We start from the raw sequence: 14,646 nt of genomic DNA, 5'->3' as shown, positions 1-14,646 counted from the left end.
GAATTCGGTGATAAAATGAATAGAGGGATTTTAGCCGTTAATCTTTGTTAGAATGATGTAATAATCAATGGGGTTTGAGTAAAACTCACCATGGATGCTTGTGGAAGCCCTAAGGTGTTTTCTCTCCAAAAAGAAAGGTTTAGAACGAAGTGGGAAAGTTTCCTGGTCAAATTAGGCTTTTATAAAATTCCGGAACAAATCGCTTTAGCATAAAATGGCCTAGCACGGCACTCGTGGGTGCGGTGGCCCGCGTCAAGCATGCAGTATTTTTTGACGGTGTCAAAATTTTGAATTTTCCTGGAAATTTGGCCAGGCGTGCCTCGCGGGGAGCTACGCCATTGTGGCATAGTTCCGAAAAATGGGCATAACTCCAGCACAGAGCTCCTTTTGGGCTCCATAATATATCGTTGGAAAGGTATTTCAAAGGGATAGAACTTTCATGTTTTAAATTTTCTCAAATTCTCAACGGATTTTCACAAAATTGAGCTAGAATACAGACGTATCGAAAACTTAGCTGATTCTATCGAATCTTAAACACCTCACTATCCGTCTTGATTCCAAAACAACTATTTCCACCCATAATCATCCCGATAGTACTTCACATGTCTAAAATGTCACATTAATACTCATTTAACACCTCCACACCTAATCCGGATTTACGGGATATTACAATGGCACTCGATTTCTTTCCTCGTGTATACGCTCGAGGTCGATGGCTTTTTAAACCACGCTCAAATGTTCTCACTACTGCGCTTTCCTCGCTCAAGGATTCCCAAATATCTCTTTAAGAACCAACCCCTCAAATAACACCAAGTATATTCCAAGTATCGGTTCGGAATGAAGTTTATGTTTAAATGTAAGAAGGATAATCAAACTAATAGATTAGAGAAACAAGCCTATTCACAATGAAATTAAAGGGGGAAAAAAGGCACAAAAAAAAATATCAAGAGATAAAATAGAAGCACAAAAGAAACTAATTTATTACTAAGTATGAACTAATACTTAAGTAAACTAGCTAAAATAAACGAAAAAACAAGCGCTAAAAGGCTATATTTGAAATTGGGCCAAAATTGGTTATTAGACAAAAGTGGTCAATTTTGAAATGGAAAAAAGGGTCAAATTTACTCTCCAACTATGGCACGTAGTAGTTTATATTTACCCTTCATTAGATTTTTGGTTCATATTTACTCCTCCCGTTAAGAAACTTGTTACATTTGCCCTTATAACTAACGGATTCTTTGACTTGATTCTTTATCTATCCACATAGACATCATGTGTATATATAAATTTTGCTTTTATTTTATATCATACTAAATTGAATTTTGCCATGTAATTTTCTGTTTCTATAAAAAAAATACAATATCTAATTTTCTTCTCCATCAAACCACCACTTCCCACTTCTTAACTGCCTCACTTAACCACTGCACAGCTGCTAGGATTAAGGTGGTTTGATGAAGAAGAAAAGATTAGGTATTGTATTTTATATTTATTTTTTTGCGAAAAAGAAAATTACATGGCAAGGAATCAATTATATGTTATAAAATAAAAAGAAAATTGGATATATATATAGTGCGTCTATGTGATGTATACACTCCTACCAAGAACCTACTCGGTGATGAGAAGTGAAAAGGTTGCCTGCAATGGGAGGGTAACATGAACCAAAACTCTAACGAATGGTAAATCTAAACTATAGACCATAGTTGAGAGGTAAATTTGACCTTTTCCCATTTTGAAATTGTGACAGTATTGTTTCGCAAATCTCGAAAATTTCAAATTCATCTTCTTCTCTAAGAAAACAAAAATTTGACTCAATCTGCTACAACTCTCAATCAAATGAGCTCAAATTTGAGATACAACTTCCCCACAACTCTGTGAAAAAATCCCAACCACTAATTTCTTCAAACAAAAACAAAATTAACAAAATTCATTTTCAAATTTCTTCTTCAACCCTCAAACTCTAACAATGACTAACATGATTTGAACCATTTTTTCTTTCATTTTCAATTTGGGTTCTTCAAACTTTAGCTTAGCAATCAATATCCAACAATTTTCAGATTTAAAAAAATCAAATTCTTTTTATAAGCCTCCGCCGAACTCCTTCAACAACCAGCAGCTACGTTCAACAAATGAACCCAAAATGATATTCAAAGAACCCCAAACAAAAACAAAACAAAAAACAAAAAAATTGGATCCGTTCGTGACCTCCAATTTTAAGCTCAAACAATGAAACCCAAATGAATTTCACTTGATAACCAAACTTCAAATGTAGATTCTGAATCACTTCACAAAGTTTCAGGAACAAGAGATGACACAGGGAATTCAAAAAAAAAAACAATGACACAATGACTTCTTTTTTTGAATTGATTTTCCTGAATTAAAAAGCTAGACAAGTATGTAAAAAAACAAACACTAACCAAGCTCTGATACCAAAATATAACAATCGAATATGCGGAAGGAAGGAAGAAATTAAGAATAAGATTGGGAGAAAGAAATATAACAAGCAATTAGAATAAAGAAAGAATAATTCTAACAATTAAATTAACTTTTAATTATAGAATAATTCAAGAAAGAGAAGAAAGAAAACGTACAAGCATTCATTCATTGATGAATCCAAGGAAGGTTCCTAAAGAGATACATGAAAACCCTAATCACTCACAAAAAAGTAATCATCCAAAACTATGTTCCCAAAATAATCCCAAGTGTCACTATTTATAGTACCATTAGCTTATTACATAAATGGCCAAATGGACCTTAGGACTTAATTATAAAACTAGTTATTTTTTTAAGCTTGATCCTTGATCTCTTAAAGCACTCCAAGGCCTTAAGCTTGACATGTACTCTATTACACCTCGAAAATTTCATATCATCGTGTCGTAAATAGACTAACGCGAGCTTAAGGTGAACATGAAGCTTTTGTGACTATAAGAAGGGTATTTGGTAACTTTAAAGTGCATAAGATAAGATTTTGAAGTCGTATGAATTGGTGAAACTAAGTTCGTCAAGGGCAAGTGAGGTATAAGTGGTGTTTAGGAAAGGTTTCGCAAATTATTGAGCTAACGGTTGTTTAGTAATGTCGTGAGGAGAAGTTATAAGAATTCTTAGATGGTTAATGAGGTGTTAAACAAGTGCGAAGGTTCCATAAGGATTGGAGTTCAAACGAAACGACGAGAACATTTTCGAGTAGAGGGTGAGTTATACGACCCATTATACGGCCCATATAACTTTATACGGTCTGTATAATGGTCCATATAGCAGTTACAGAATGGACCAATTTCTAGTAGATCACTTATACGGACCGTATAAAATTATACGGACCATATAAGTGTCCGTATAAATCATTACGGGTCAGATTTTTAAAGTTATATATATTAGACCCAAGTTCTTATTTTTCATTTCTCTCATCTTCTCTACTCCTCTTGAAGCCTCTAGAATATTACACACACCCTACTAACACAAACCCAAGGGAAATTGAAGATCAAACACCAATAATTAAAGGAAACCAAGTGTATGGATGCTCATTAGGGTTGCTAGGGGCCAAGAATCTCTTTGGTGTTGAAGTTGGGTTTTCTCCAAGTGAAGTATTGTCACCCAAGGTCCATTCCTACATCATCAAAGGTAAGTTTTGTATCCATTTCATGTTATTAAGAGTATTGCGTGGTTGAATGACTTGGATTGAGAAAGAAGGTAGAATATGGATCTCAGATGTGGAAATAATGGTATTCTTGAATAGTAACTTGACTTGAATCCTAGTTCTTGATATGCTATGAGTATAATTCGGTTATGAATGATATTAAGTATGTTGAAGAAGTATCATATGTGAATGAATACGACATTGTGTGATAATTATGGTTATGGATGACTTTGAAAGGGAAATTTGAGAATTGACTAATGTCTAGCTTGATGAAGTTTATTGATTATGATATTGTGAGTGTTGTTATTGATGTTTGGGAGTTGTTTGTTACATGGAGGAGGTTGTTGAAACAAAGGAGATGTTGCCCAATTTTTGTTAGTTCTTAGTTGTGTTAGTTGAAACCTAAAGTATGTTTCCGGTTATCTAATCTTAGTACGAATTCTCTTTAATGTATAATCGTGAGCTTGGAAGGAAAGCGTTTAGTTGATAGAGTTAAGGAGATGTAAAAGTATGTAAGGCTAGTCCCCTTTATTTCAAAAAGGCATGATTCTTATATTATTGTCTTCTTTATAATTCTGTGACCTTCCTACATTCCAAGAGTCGAAAGTTCAAGATTGTTAAGAGTTCCTTATGAGATGGAGATGAGATGTGTTTTATTATAATGATGATGTTGACAATTCTAATTCTAAATATTCCAAAGTTTATGAATTGATTCTTTTATAAGATTTATAGTCTTATTCTATGTCTTTCCTTGATGTTATTCATTATTGTTAGTCTCACCTCATGATACTAGTTCCTTCAAGGTGGGACATGACGATCATGATTATTCCATAATCTAATCGGAGGTTACCGACCTTACGTCACTCCGATAGAGTTATAGCTTTTCTTGAGCTCTCATACGTACATTATGTTATGTATACGTATGATTACACCGCACCTATATAGCCGGGTAGTCACCCTTTGCAATAGGTGTAGTGGGCGGTATGATGATGATTACACCATGTCTATAGGGCATGGCGGCGGGAGACACCAACGGTGGGCGGTATGAGATGTTTACCGGAGCGGGGAGGCCCGGACGCGGGCTAATGATGATCGCATCAATAGCTGTGGTCGAGTGATTTTATATATATATACATGATATGATGTTGTTTATTTTATCGGATTAGCATGACTCCGCGCCGGGGCGATCAATACAAGTTATCTCTTTATCTTATGTTCTCACATTTCTCTATCATGTTATTGTATATGCCTTACAAACTTAGTACATTATTCATACTGACGTCCTTTCTTTTATGAACATTGTGTTCATGCCCACAGGTAGACAGGCAAAAGGCCCAGATTCCTAGGAGCCTTATCAGCACATACACGGGACCACTCCATTACTCCGGAGGTGCAGCTTATTGACATATTCTTTTGTGTATATATTTGGGGCATAGCGGGGTCCTGTCCCGTTCTTATGTTTAGTATTCTAGTAAAGTCTCGTAGATACATATGTGTGAGTAGTAGATGTCTTATGATCACCTCAGTGTATATTTTGTATATCATTTTGATAGCCTCGGGGGCTTATGTATATATATAGAGATATGTTTTGGAAATTGATAATAATTATCTTTTGATAAGTTTCGTGTTGAGGATGATGTATAATCCGGGTGAGGTTGATGACAAGTATGATGAGAGGTGCTCCGTAAAGTAGCTCCGAGTACCCGTCATGGCCCCTAGTTGGGTCATGACATACTCGAGCCATGTTGTGTAACCGAGGATCGATAGTTATCAAGAACTCTTATTTTTACGCTTCGTTCAACGGCTATTAGGGTTCATTACATTTTCAACTTTGATAAATTTGTAGCTGAGAGATGGGCGTGTTGTAACTCAACTTATTGTATGAACGACTCCGGCAAAACAAGTGAATATGCATGCCCAATATGTTATGCCATTTAAAAGCCAGTTTCAAAAGATGGGGAACGAGCTGAACCTCATATGTTCATATCTCACTGAAGCAAACAAGCAGAAAGCAAAGAGTAAGTCTGTCAAGTCAACCTTATCTAATCTTTAAGAACTAATTTATGAAACGGAATACTTAGCGATCCGATTGCCAAATTCGTGAAGATTATCTCAACGCAAAAGGGAATTCATATTGCTTGTGTCCATCTCCAAGAGATATCTTTCGAGATACAACAACGGAAAGAAGCGTGAACTCAACAAGGAGATATTGAAAATGCATCGTGTTTAGGACATTTGTTGGTCCAATAATCAACAATCTAGAAGCGAGGATAGCAATGGAGATGAACGCGATGGACCTCACACATTTTTTTTACCAATCTAAAATTGTGGGGTTATCAGAAGATATAAGAAAAATCAAAAAATGGATCCTTTCTCACAGTGAGTCGTTACATCGTGTTGGCATTGTTGGTATGGGCGGTTTGGGTAAAACCGCAATCGCGCAAAAAGTTTACCATGACGTAAAAGTGAACGTGAGATTTCAAAAGAAAGTTTGGGTTTCTGTATCTCAAACTTATGATAAGCTAGAAATCATGAAGGGAATTTTGAGACAACTAAATGAAGATGATAGTGGAACTGACAAAGGAGAGATGCTTAACAGAATTCTTAAAGCACTTTCACATAAGTCATACTTGATTGTCACGAATGATGTATGGAGCATTGATGATGGATGGTGGGATAGGATCTCAAGGGATTACCCAAGTTTATCGAGCACAATAGTTGTATTATAATCACATCAAGAAATGAGGATGTTGTTAAGAGAATGGGAGCCACATAAACAAGAATTCATCGACCAAGATTGCTTGATGATGAAGAGAGTTGGTCATTGTTGCAAGTTTGCATTTTGTCAACTAAAGGGAAGTGTAATGCTCTATTGGAAGAAGTTGGAAGGGAGATCGTGAGCAAATGTCATGGTCTTCCTCTAGCCATCAGGACCACAGGTGGGATGTTATCATCAAAAACACATTCACTCGGGGAGTGGATGCGGATATGTGAAAACTTTCGAGAGAAATTGATATCGGATAGTGAAAGCAATATATCCATAATGGCATCTTTGCAACTAAGTTATGATGAGCTTCCAGCTCATCTAAAGCAATGCATATTATGCTTCTCAATCTATACAGATGACCATGAAATTGAGGCAGAACAATTGGTTCGTTGGTGGGTAGGGGAAGGATTAGTCCGTGGCAATGGCACGAAAACATAACACATGTAGCTTTTTAATTACTTGTCTGAACTGGCGTGGGTGCTTGGTTGAAGCTGCCCAAGAAGAAACTTTGATCGTAGAGTTTTGTCACACCCCAACCTTGGTAAGGTGTGACTGGCACTCGGCACCCTACGGGAACCGAGCGAACCAAACTGTTAATCACATTTTTTGTATCTCGAAAGGAAACATAAGACCAAGGTACTTTAAGCCATAGGGCACAAGCCCAAAAGATAACATACTTACGTCTCCAAACTAATCTCGGTACGTGCCGGTAAGGCTATCCATAATAATGATACAACATAGTATAAGTCGAGATAATTATAAGATATCTAACTGTGCATATCTGTCTACGAGCCTCTACAGGAGTACATGACATAAAGTGGCCAGAACAGGGCCCCGCCATACCCATGCAAATGCATATGCAGCCATGCTGACTCACAGGGCAACTCCGAAGCAAGTGGAGTGCCACGACTCTGCCATGGCCGCCGGTATCCTACTGAAAGGTCCGTCAAGCCGTATCTCAAGACACTGGCGGTACGCATGAACGCAGCGCCCCCCGGCAAGGACGTCGGTACGAGCAATGTACTGAGTATGCAAGGCAAAGTGCAACAAAAATAGCCATATACTAAAGATGAGAAGAATAAGAATCAGCTTTGGCATTTCGAACTACCGTACGGTAAATCTGATGTATACATACCTCTTCATCTTCTTACGATCTTTACTAGGGTCTATATACCCTACCATAGTCTCCGGTTACCTTATCATCAAACGTTATCTGAACATGTGTTGCGGCTAGGTATAGTACTGTGCCTTTATCCTACAAATCATCCTATACTAACGCAGTCTAACCCGATGCTGTAATAGCCCGATCGATTCGCATGCAGTAGGTAAATATATGTCGTCCTTGTTGGTCGTGAACCGCCGGTAAATACATACCTACCCAACTGGACTTAGCCCGGTGGTAACATTTGCCTAACTGGTCGTAGACCAGCGGTAACTATAATCAACATCATAACTAAACATCTATAAGTAATCTCTATGCCCTTCCCGTGGTCATCACTTAACTCGTAGGGTCTACATAATCACATAAGATTTATAAGCACAGCTCAGGCCATTAGTACTTCTTTCCGCTTGACTAGACTATAACCAAATCCTAAGATACAACATGAATCTCTCTTCGAACATTAAATACCTCATTAGAGATCCTCTTTGACTCTATTCATGTCCTATAAAACATTCCTTAAGAACTGTTCCTAAACTCATTGGATTATTATTATGGAACCGTCATCATGAACACGTCTCACCTTGGAGGAACAAAGTCATAAGATGAGATCAACATCAATGAATAACATCAATAGCCATGAAACAAGCTCAAGGATATCACAAGAACATCGGGGGCCTTAAGCTTTGGTACTTTTAGAAACGAGGTTATTGAAGATATCATGTATAGGTTCACAACAAAGGAATCATGCCTTAAGAAAGGAAGGTTTAGCCTTAACATACCTTTCGGTCTTCTTAGTCACCCAACAATTATTCTCCCAAGCTCGTATGTCTACATATAAATTATTTATACTAGCATTAGACTCGTTGGCACACACTTGTCTCAAGCATTTAAATGAAACCCCTTTTTAAATCTGCCGAAATTCGGGCAGCATCTCCCCTATTTATATGCCCAGCCCGATATCATAATCCAGCAACCAACATCAATAACAACAATACCAACATCAACCACAATATTTTCAATACCAATATATTCATTCCATAAAATATCCCCCACGACATTTGTCCAATTTTTCCACCAACAAATCCACTATACGATTATGCTACAACTCTACTTCCTTAAATAAACTTATATCCATATCAATAAGGAGAGATTCATACCTTATTCCCACTAGTACCACGATATCTCCAATTTTTGCCTTGAATTCCAACCAAGATACACCGCAATACGATAGTATAATCGCAACTACGCGTTGTCCAAATTTAAATCCGGATATTATACTTAATTCACATTACAATCTAATGTGAATGTTAGAGAATTTTCTAGAAGATTTGGGAAATATTTGGAGAATTCTTGGGCGAAAATGAGGTTTAGGATCAGATTTGATCCTTAAATAGTGGGTCAAATTCGGGTCGGGTCACTGTAGCAGCCGGTTACTGTAGCAGCATTTCTGCTCTGCCAGCCTAACTTGTAATGTCCATAATTCTCCATTTCGATGCTGTATCGACGAGCGATTTGTTGCATTGGAAACTAGACTCGACGAACTTCATTTTAGGCTTTTGAAACACCTTAAAACTCTCAATATACTAGGAGATATACCCCTCCAAATTTGACCCAAAATTCTTTCCAAAATTTTACCAATTTCCAAATTTTTGACAAACTTATTTTCTTCGATTTGCTTGGTCCCGGAATCTTCTGAAACTCTCCACACATGATATTTATCATTAATCATACTTGATAATAGTCATGTCCTTTGGTTCCAAGGTCGTTCTTCTTGGTTATGACTTACGAGATCGTATTTCCTACTTTACTCATACAATATACTTAATAATGCTTTGTTCCTCATAATCCAAAGTTGTTTTACTTAGCCATAGCTCGACATACTTACATTCAAACTTACTAGATGCTTCTCTGAAAGTACGGGGTGTAACAAGTTTATAGTTGCAAAATGCATGACATGGTTCGGGACATGGTAATCCTCAAGCGAGAAGAAGAGTCATTTTGTAGCTTTTAAAGAAATATGCACACATAGCCACGATTAACTCTAGGCACTTGGGGTCTGTGAGAAACAACTTTTCAATCCTTGGTGGTAATTCAAAGCTTACGACTTCTTCTCATCACGACAAATATTGTCATACCCCTCGAGAGTATGACGGACGCTCATTTCGACTGCGGGAACCACACGACTTATCCGTTACTTTGAACATTATAAACCATAATTCAAAGAACACACGCACGCGTAAAAGGCCCAACATAGAAATATCTCGATCATTCGGACATATGTTCATATGCGGACCCGACAAGGTCTCCACAACATAACGTATATCATAAGCTAGGCAAGGCAAACAAGAAAGTAGCAAGAGCTCAACAAGTGCCGAGAGGCCACTAAAATATTATACAACAATATGAACCTAAGTGGAGCTATAAAACATCTAAGCATACAAACACGTCTACGAGCCTCTGCATAGAATACAATGATCATAAGACAATACCAAATAGTATGCAGCTCAAAGTAAGTGGAGTCTTTCAGAATTGCAGATAGAACACCTACGGGCCGATCCATCTCCCCGCCTACTGCGGGCATGAGCGCCGGTCGTCCTGAAAGGGGCATTCGATGAATAATGTGCCGAGTATGTAAGGCATGAATAACAACATAATATAGATATGGAAGTAACACGAATAAGAGAGATACTAACATCCGGATGCCTCGTAAGGCGCGTGCCATGCTTAGCCTTTAAAAAAAAAAACATTTCTATACATATACATAGTACCATGCCCGGCCATTAAGGCTCGGTGTCATATATATAGTATCATACACGACATTAAGGCTCGGTGTCATATATAATAGTATCATGCCCGGCCATTAAGGCTCGGTGTTATCATCATTAGCCCGCGTCCGGGGTAATATCATAACATGCCCACTGCAGTGGTGTGCACATCTACGTGCCATGCCCGACCGACTATAGCGCGGTGCGGTGTGAGGAAAATACATACATATATATAAAGCATTCATGAGAGCCAAATAAAAGCAATAAATACATTGGAGTGACGTAAGGTCGGTAACCTCCGATTCTATTATGGAATAATCATCATCGCTCTATCTCACCTTGAAGGAACAATTATTATAAGGTGAGATCAACAACAATGAATAAAAATTAAGAAATCACGAAAATAACTCAACATTCTCACATATTCACATTGAAATCTAACCAGTTGGGACTTTTAAACATGAATCATCATCGGCATAAATCATGTCATGTAAAAATATTCTGACTTTAGCATCGTCATTAACATTATAAAAAAAACATGTCCGTTGTTGTTGTCATAAAAGCTTATAGAATCATAAATCATTGACTCGGAAAATAGGCACATTTTGGAAAACATTTATGGATTATTAAGAAAGAAGTCATGCCTTTGAATCGAACTCACAACTTTTGGAAGTAAGGAGGTTGTATGAAACATATGTAAGGGAATTATAACATAGGAGTTTCTAGAAATAGGATCATCGTCATCATAAAACATGTTTATCTTTAGCATCATGGGAACTCTATAGAATCATGAATATCTAGTTTTCGAGAATACGAATATTCTGAAAAAACATTTATGGATTCATATAGAGGGATCATGGGGACATTTGGAAACACCTATTGGATTCATAAGAAAGAATCATGCCTTTAGAAGAAAGGGACTAGCCTTAACATACTTGTTCACCTCTGACTATCCACACTTATTAAGTCACGAATTCGCGAGTCTACATTTAAGAGGATTCACACTATCGTTAGACTAATCATAGTATACTTATACTAAAAAACTTTCAAGCTCAAACTACTCTATATTCTTCGTTTAAATCGAATCTACAGATCTCCCATGTTTATATGCCTAGCCCGAAACCCCAATTCAGCAACCAACAACAACAACATCAATACCAACATTAACAACATCACTTTCTAACACCAACATATGCCATAAAATAGCCCACATGTGTTGTTTTCCAACTTCTATAATTAACCAACTTACTATACAATTACTTAACGACTTTATCTCCGTAAATAAGCCTTAAATAATACCAAAAGAGAAAGATTCATACCTTTTTTCTTATTAAGACTATCAGAATATCCTCAATATCCACGCTAAAATCCTTCGCAAACAATACTAATCACTACCATGCGTTATCAGGACCTAAACCACTACTCCACTTTACTTGAAAATTGCTCACTTTTTAATACCCTCACTCTCCCTTCTAAAATCAAATTCTTGCTAAAATCCCAATTTGAAAAAAAGGGGTTATTACCCCTTATATAGGGGTCAAATTCGGGTCGGTTTCAATGTAGCGCATCGTGAGCAAGTCCATGCTCAGAAGAAGATCAGAAGACGTGTTTCTGCTTGTCGGCCAACTTGTAACGTCCATAATTCTCTACTTCGATGTCCTATCAATTAGCGGTTTGTTGCGAAATTAGACTTGACGAACTTCATTTTAAGCTTTTGAAACACCTTAAAACTCCCCATATACCTAAAGATATACCCCTCCAAAGTTGGCCCAAAATTCTGTCCTTAATTCTGCCAACGTGGTCCAAATTTTTGACAAACTTATTTTCGTTAATTTGCTTGGTCCCAAAATCTTCCGAAACTCGATCACATGATATTTATCACTAACCATACTTGATAATGGTCATGTCCTTTGGTTCCAAGGCTATCCTTCTGCCGGCATCGGCTTACAAGATCATAATTCACATCCTTTACTTAAACCATATACTTAATAATGTTTTGTTATCACAATCCAGTTGTTTTACCTAGCCATAGCTCGACATACTTTACATTCAAATTTAACCAAGTTATTCTCCGAGGTACGGTGTAACCAGCGAAAGTGCGGTGTAACAAATATCATCGGCTTGATAGGAAAATCGCTTTCGGTGAAATTAAGACTCTCGGGGTCTTGGACTGTCATGTGTCAAGCTAGAAAACATGCGTCTCCGATCTACGAACTGGATCACATCGCTAAAGCGACTAGCTATTTAAATCTTCGAGGCGTTGATAAGTTGAATGAAATCCGGATTCTCGTTAGTAAGTTATGGGAGTCTCCAAATACCGGTTCTTAGAGAATGCCAAAATCGAAAAAGCTACCAACATCAATCAACTTACACTTCCAAGATTGGCCAATTCTTGATGTTAGAAGTTGTCCATCTTTCATGCTTACCAGGTCTCTCTAGGCTTTCCAATATTGAAGAGAGATGTACGGGTTTAAGATACCAAGTCATGAAATAGCGTGTTTGTCAGCCGAGTGTGATCATAGTCGGCTCAACTACGGGTACTACAATTAGACACAACTAGAGGAAAGCATGATAGGGGACAAGAATTGTTTGCGGAACACAGCTAAACTGCAAGAAAGGCTTTCAATCAACGCCTTGTTGGAGACCGTGAAAACAAGGACATTATAAGTCGGATAACTTGTCGCACCAACGCTCGTCAAGAATTATACCAAAGAACTTCCTGAGAAACCACACCAAAGATGGATAAACCCTATTTCACTTCCTCAACTCCAGCATCTTTTGTATCAAGATTCAAGAGTGCTTAACCGCATGAGTGAAAAATTTTAGGGAGGTAATGAGGGTAAGTGGAATGTTGAAGGATTGTGCTTGAAATTCTTGCAAAGTACAGGGAAACATGGGAAACATACCAAAATTACAATCACCGGCACTCAAATACTTAGAAGTCGGCCAGCACGAATTCGCGTTGAAAAGGTTCTCATGTAACGTTGAAGGTTTAGGATATTGGACAAAGCCAGAGAAAGAGGAGGAAGACGGGGACGAACAAGACGTGATTTCGTGCCACGCAGAAAGCAAGGAAGGAGAATTTGATGACATGTAGTAAAATTATATGATTCCCAATCTTCAGTTTCAGTACACAATCATGCAATTTTCTTCTTCTTTTTTTTTCTTTCCCTTTTGGCTTGGAAAACTCGGTACAACATTATGTATTAGCACGTGATGTATTTGCTATTCCGTATGCTTGTTTTACATAATATCGTACATGTTTGTCGAGTCTTATTCTAATAGAGTTTTCATGTGATGGACGGGTGATAAATTTGTATTGTTTGCTGATTGCTAATTTATATGACTTTGAATGATGGAGCTTATCGGATTCTAGTCATCAGTTTCCTCTTTCTAAGGGTGCAGACTTTGTTACAGAAAGTATTGTGGCCTTAATATCTATTGGAAGTTCGTTAAGAGCAAAAATCAAATGGAAATTGGCTATTGGGTATATATACTAATATAAGTATGATAGAGCTAGCAAGTTAGAAAGTACGTAGCAAATATGTAAAATGGTGTTTCCGACTGCTTGGATATTACATCCAGTAACAATTTTGGAGCTACAAAAGTAACTTTTGAAGTTATTTTAGTACTCTTTCTCATCCATAACTTGCATATCTACTAACTAAAGTATCTTAAATCTATTAAAAATGAAAAAAAGCAAAACGTGGTCAAGATATTCCATTTATAGTACAATTACAATACAAAGAATGAAAATGTAATAAATACAAGGCTACTATATGGTAATACAATCATAGTAAATACTAAATATCCTATGAATCCAAATGATTGCAAAATATTCCCAACACCATGGATGACAAAGGCTATGCAGAGGCGATCAGATTTTAAAAAAGGGGTTCCCCTAGAAATTTGCTTTATCAAGTTTCACCAAATTTCTTATATTTGAAGGGTTTCACATTATAAATACAAGGTTCGGGTAAAAGTTGTGGTCTCGAGCCCACACCCAAGGGTGGATCCCCCCCGCTTATAGATACAAAATTCCCGTGTTGTGATCCTCCAATACTCAAAACGCGCGAAAATTGCTCCTAGAAATTGAACATTTAGGCCTGGCCTTGACATGTTTGCCAGTGTTGTTTTAACATTCCCACTTTTCGCCTAACCCGATTTTTGGGTCGACCAACGGTTTGAGCGTCGCGTCAAACAACCCAAAATGTCCTTTTTGGTTGCCATTGCCCTTTTGGTTTTTGACCTTGTGTTGTAAGGATGAGTCGCCAGTTTTAAAAACCACAAACCAACCACCTTTTAAATCAAACATCATGAG

General features: G+C 37.3%; 1 pseudogene; it reads left to right on the top strand.

Moving 5' to 3' along the window:
* The first annotated feature begins 5,907 nt into the window (after positions 1-5,907).
* LOC132038232 (disease resistance RPP13-like protein 4) lies at positions 5,908-13,422 on the top strand (annotated as a pseudogene).
* The last annotated feature ends 1,224 nt before the right edge of the window (positions 13,423-14,646 follow it).

This window comes from Lycium ferocissimum, chromosome 11, assembly GCF_029784015.1.
Source record: "Lycium ferocissimum isolate CSIRO_LF1 chromosome 11, AGI_CSIRO_Lferr_CH_V1, whole genome shotgun sequence".
Taxonomy (NCBI): Eukaryota; Viridiplantae; Streptophyta; class Magnoliopsida; order Solanales; family Solanaceae; genus Lycium; species Lycium ferocissimum.
Note: the sequence above shows the minus strand (reverse complement) of the source record. Positions and strands in the feature narration are given on the sequence as shown.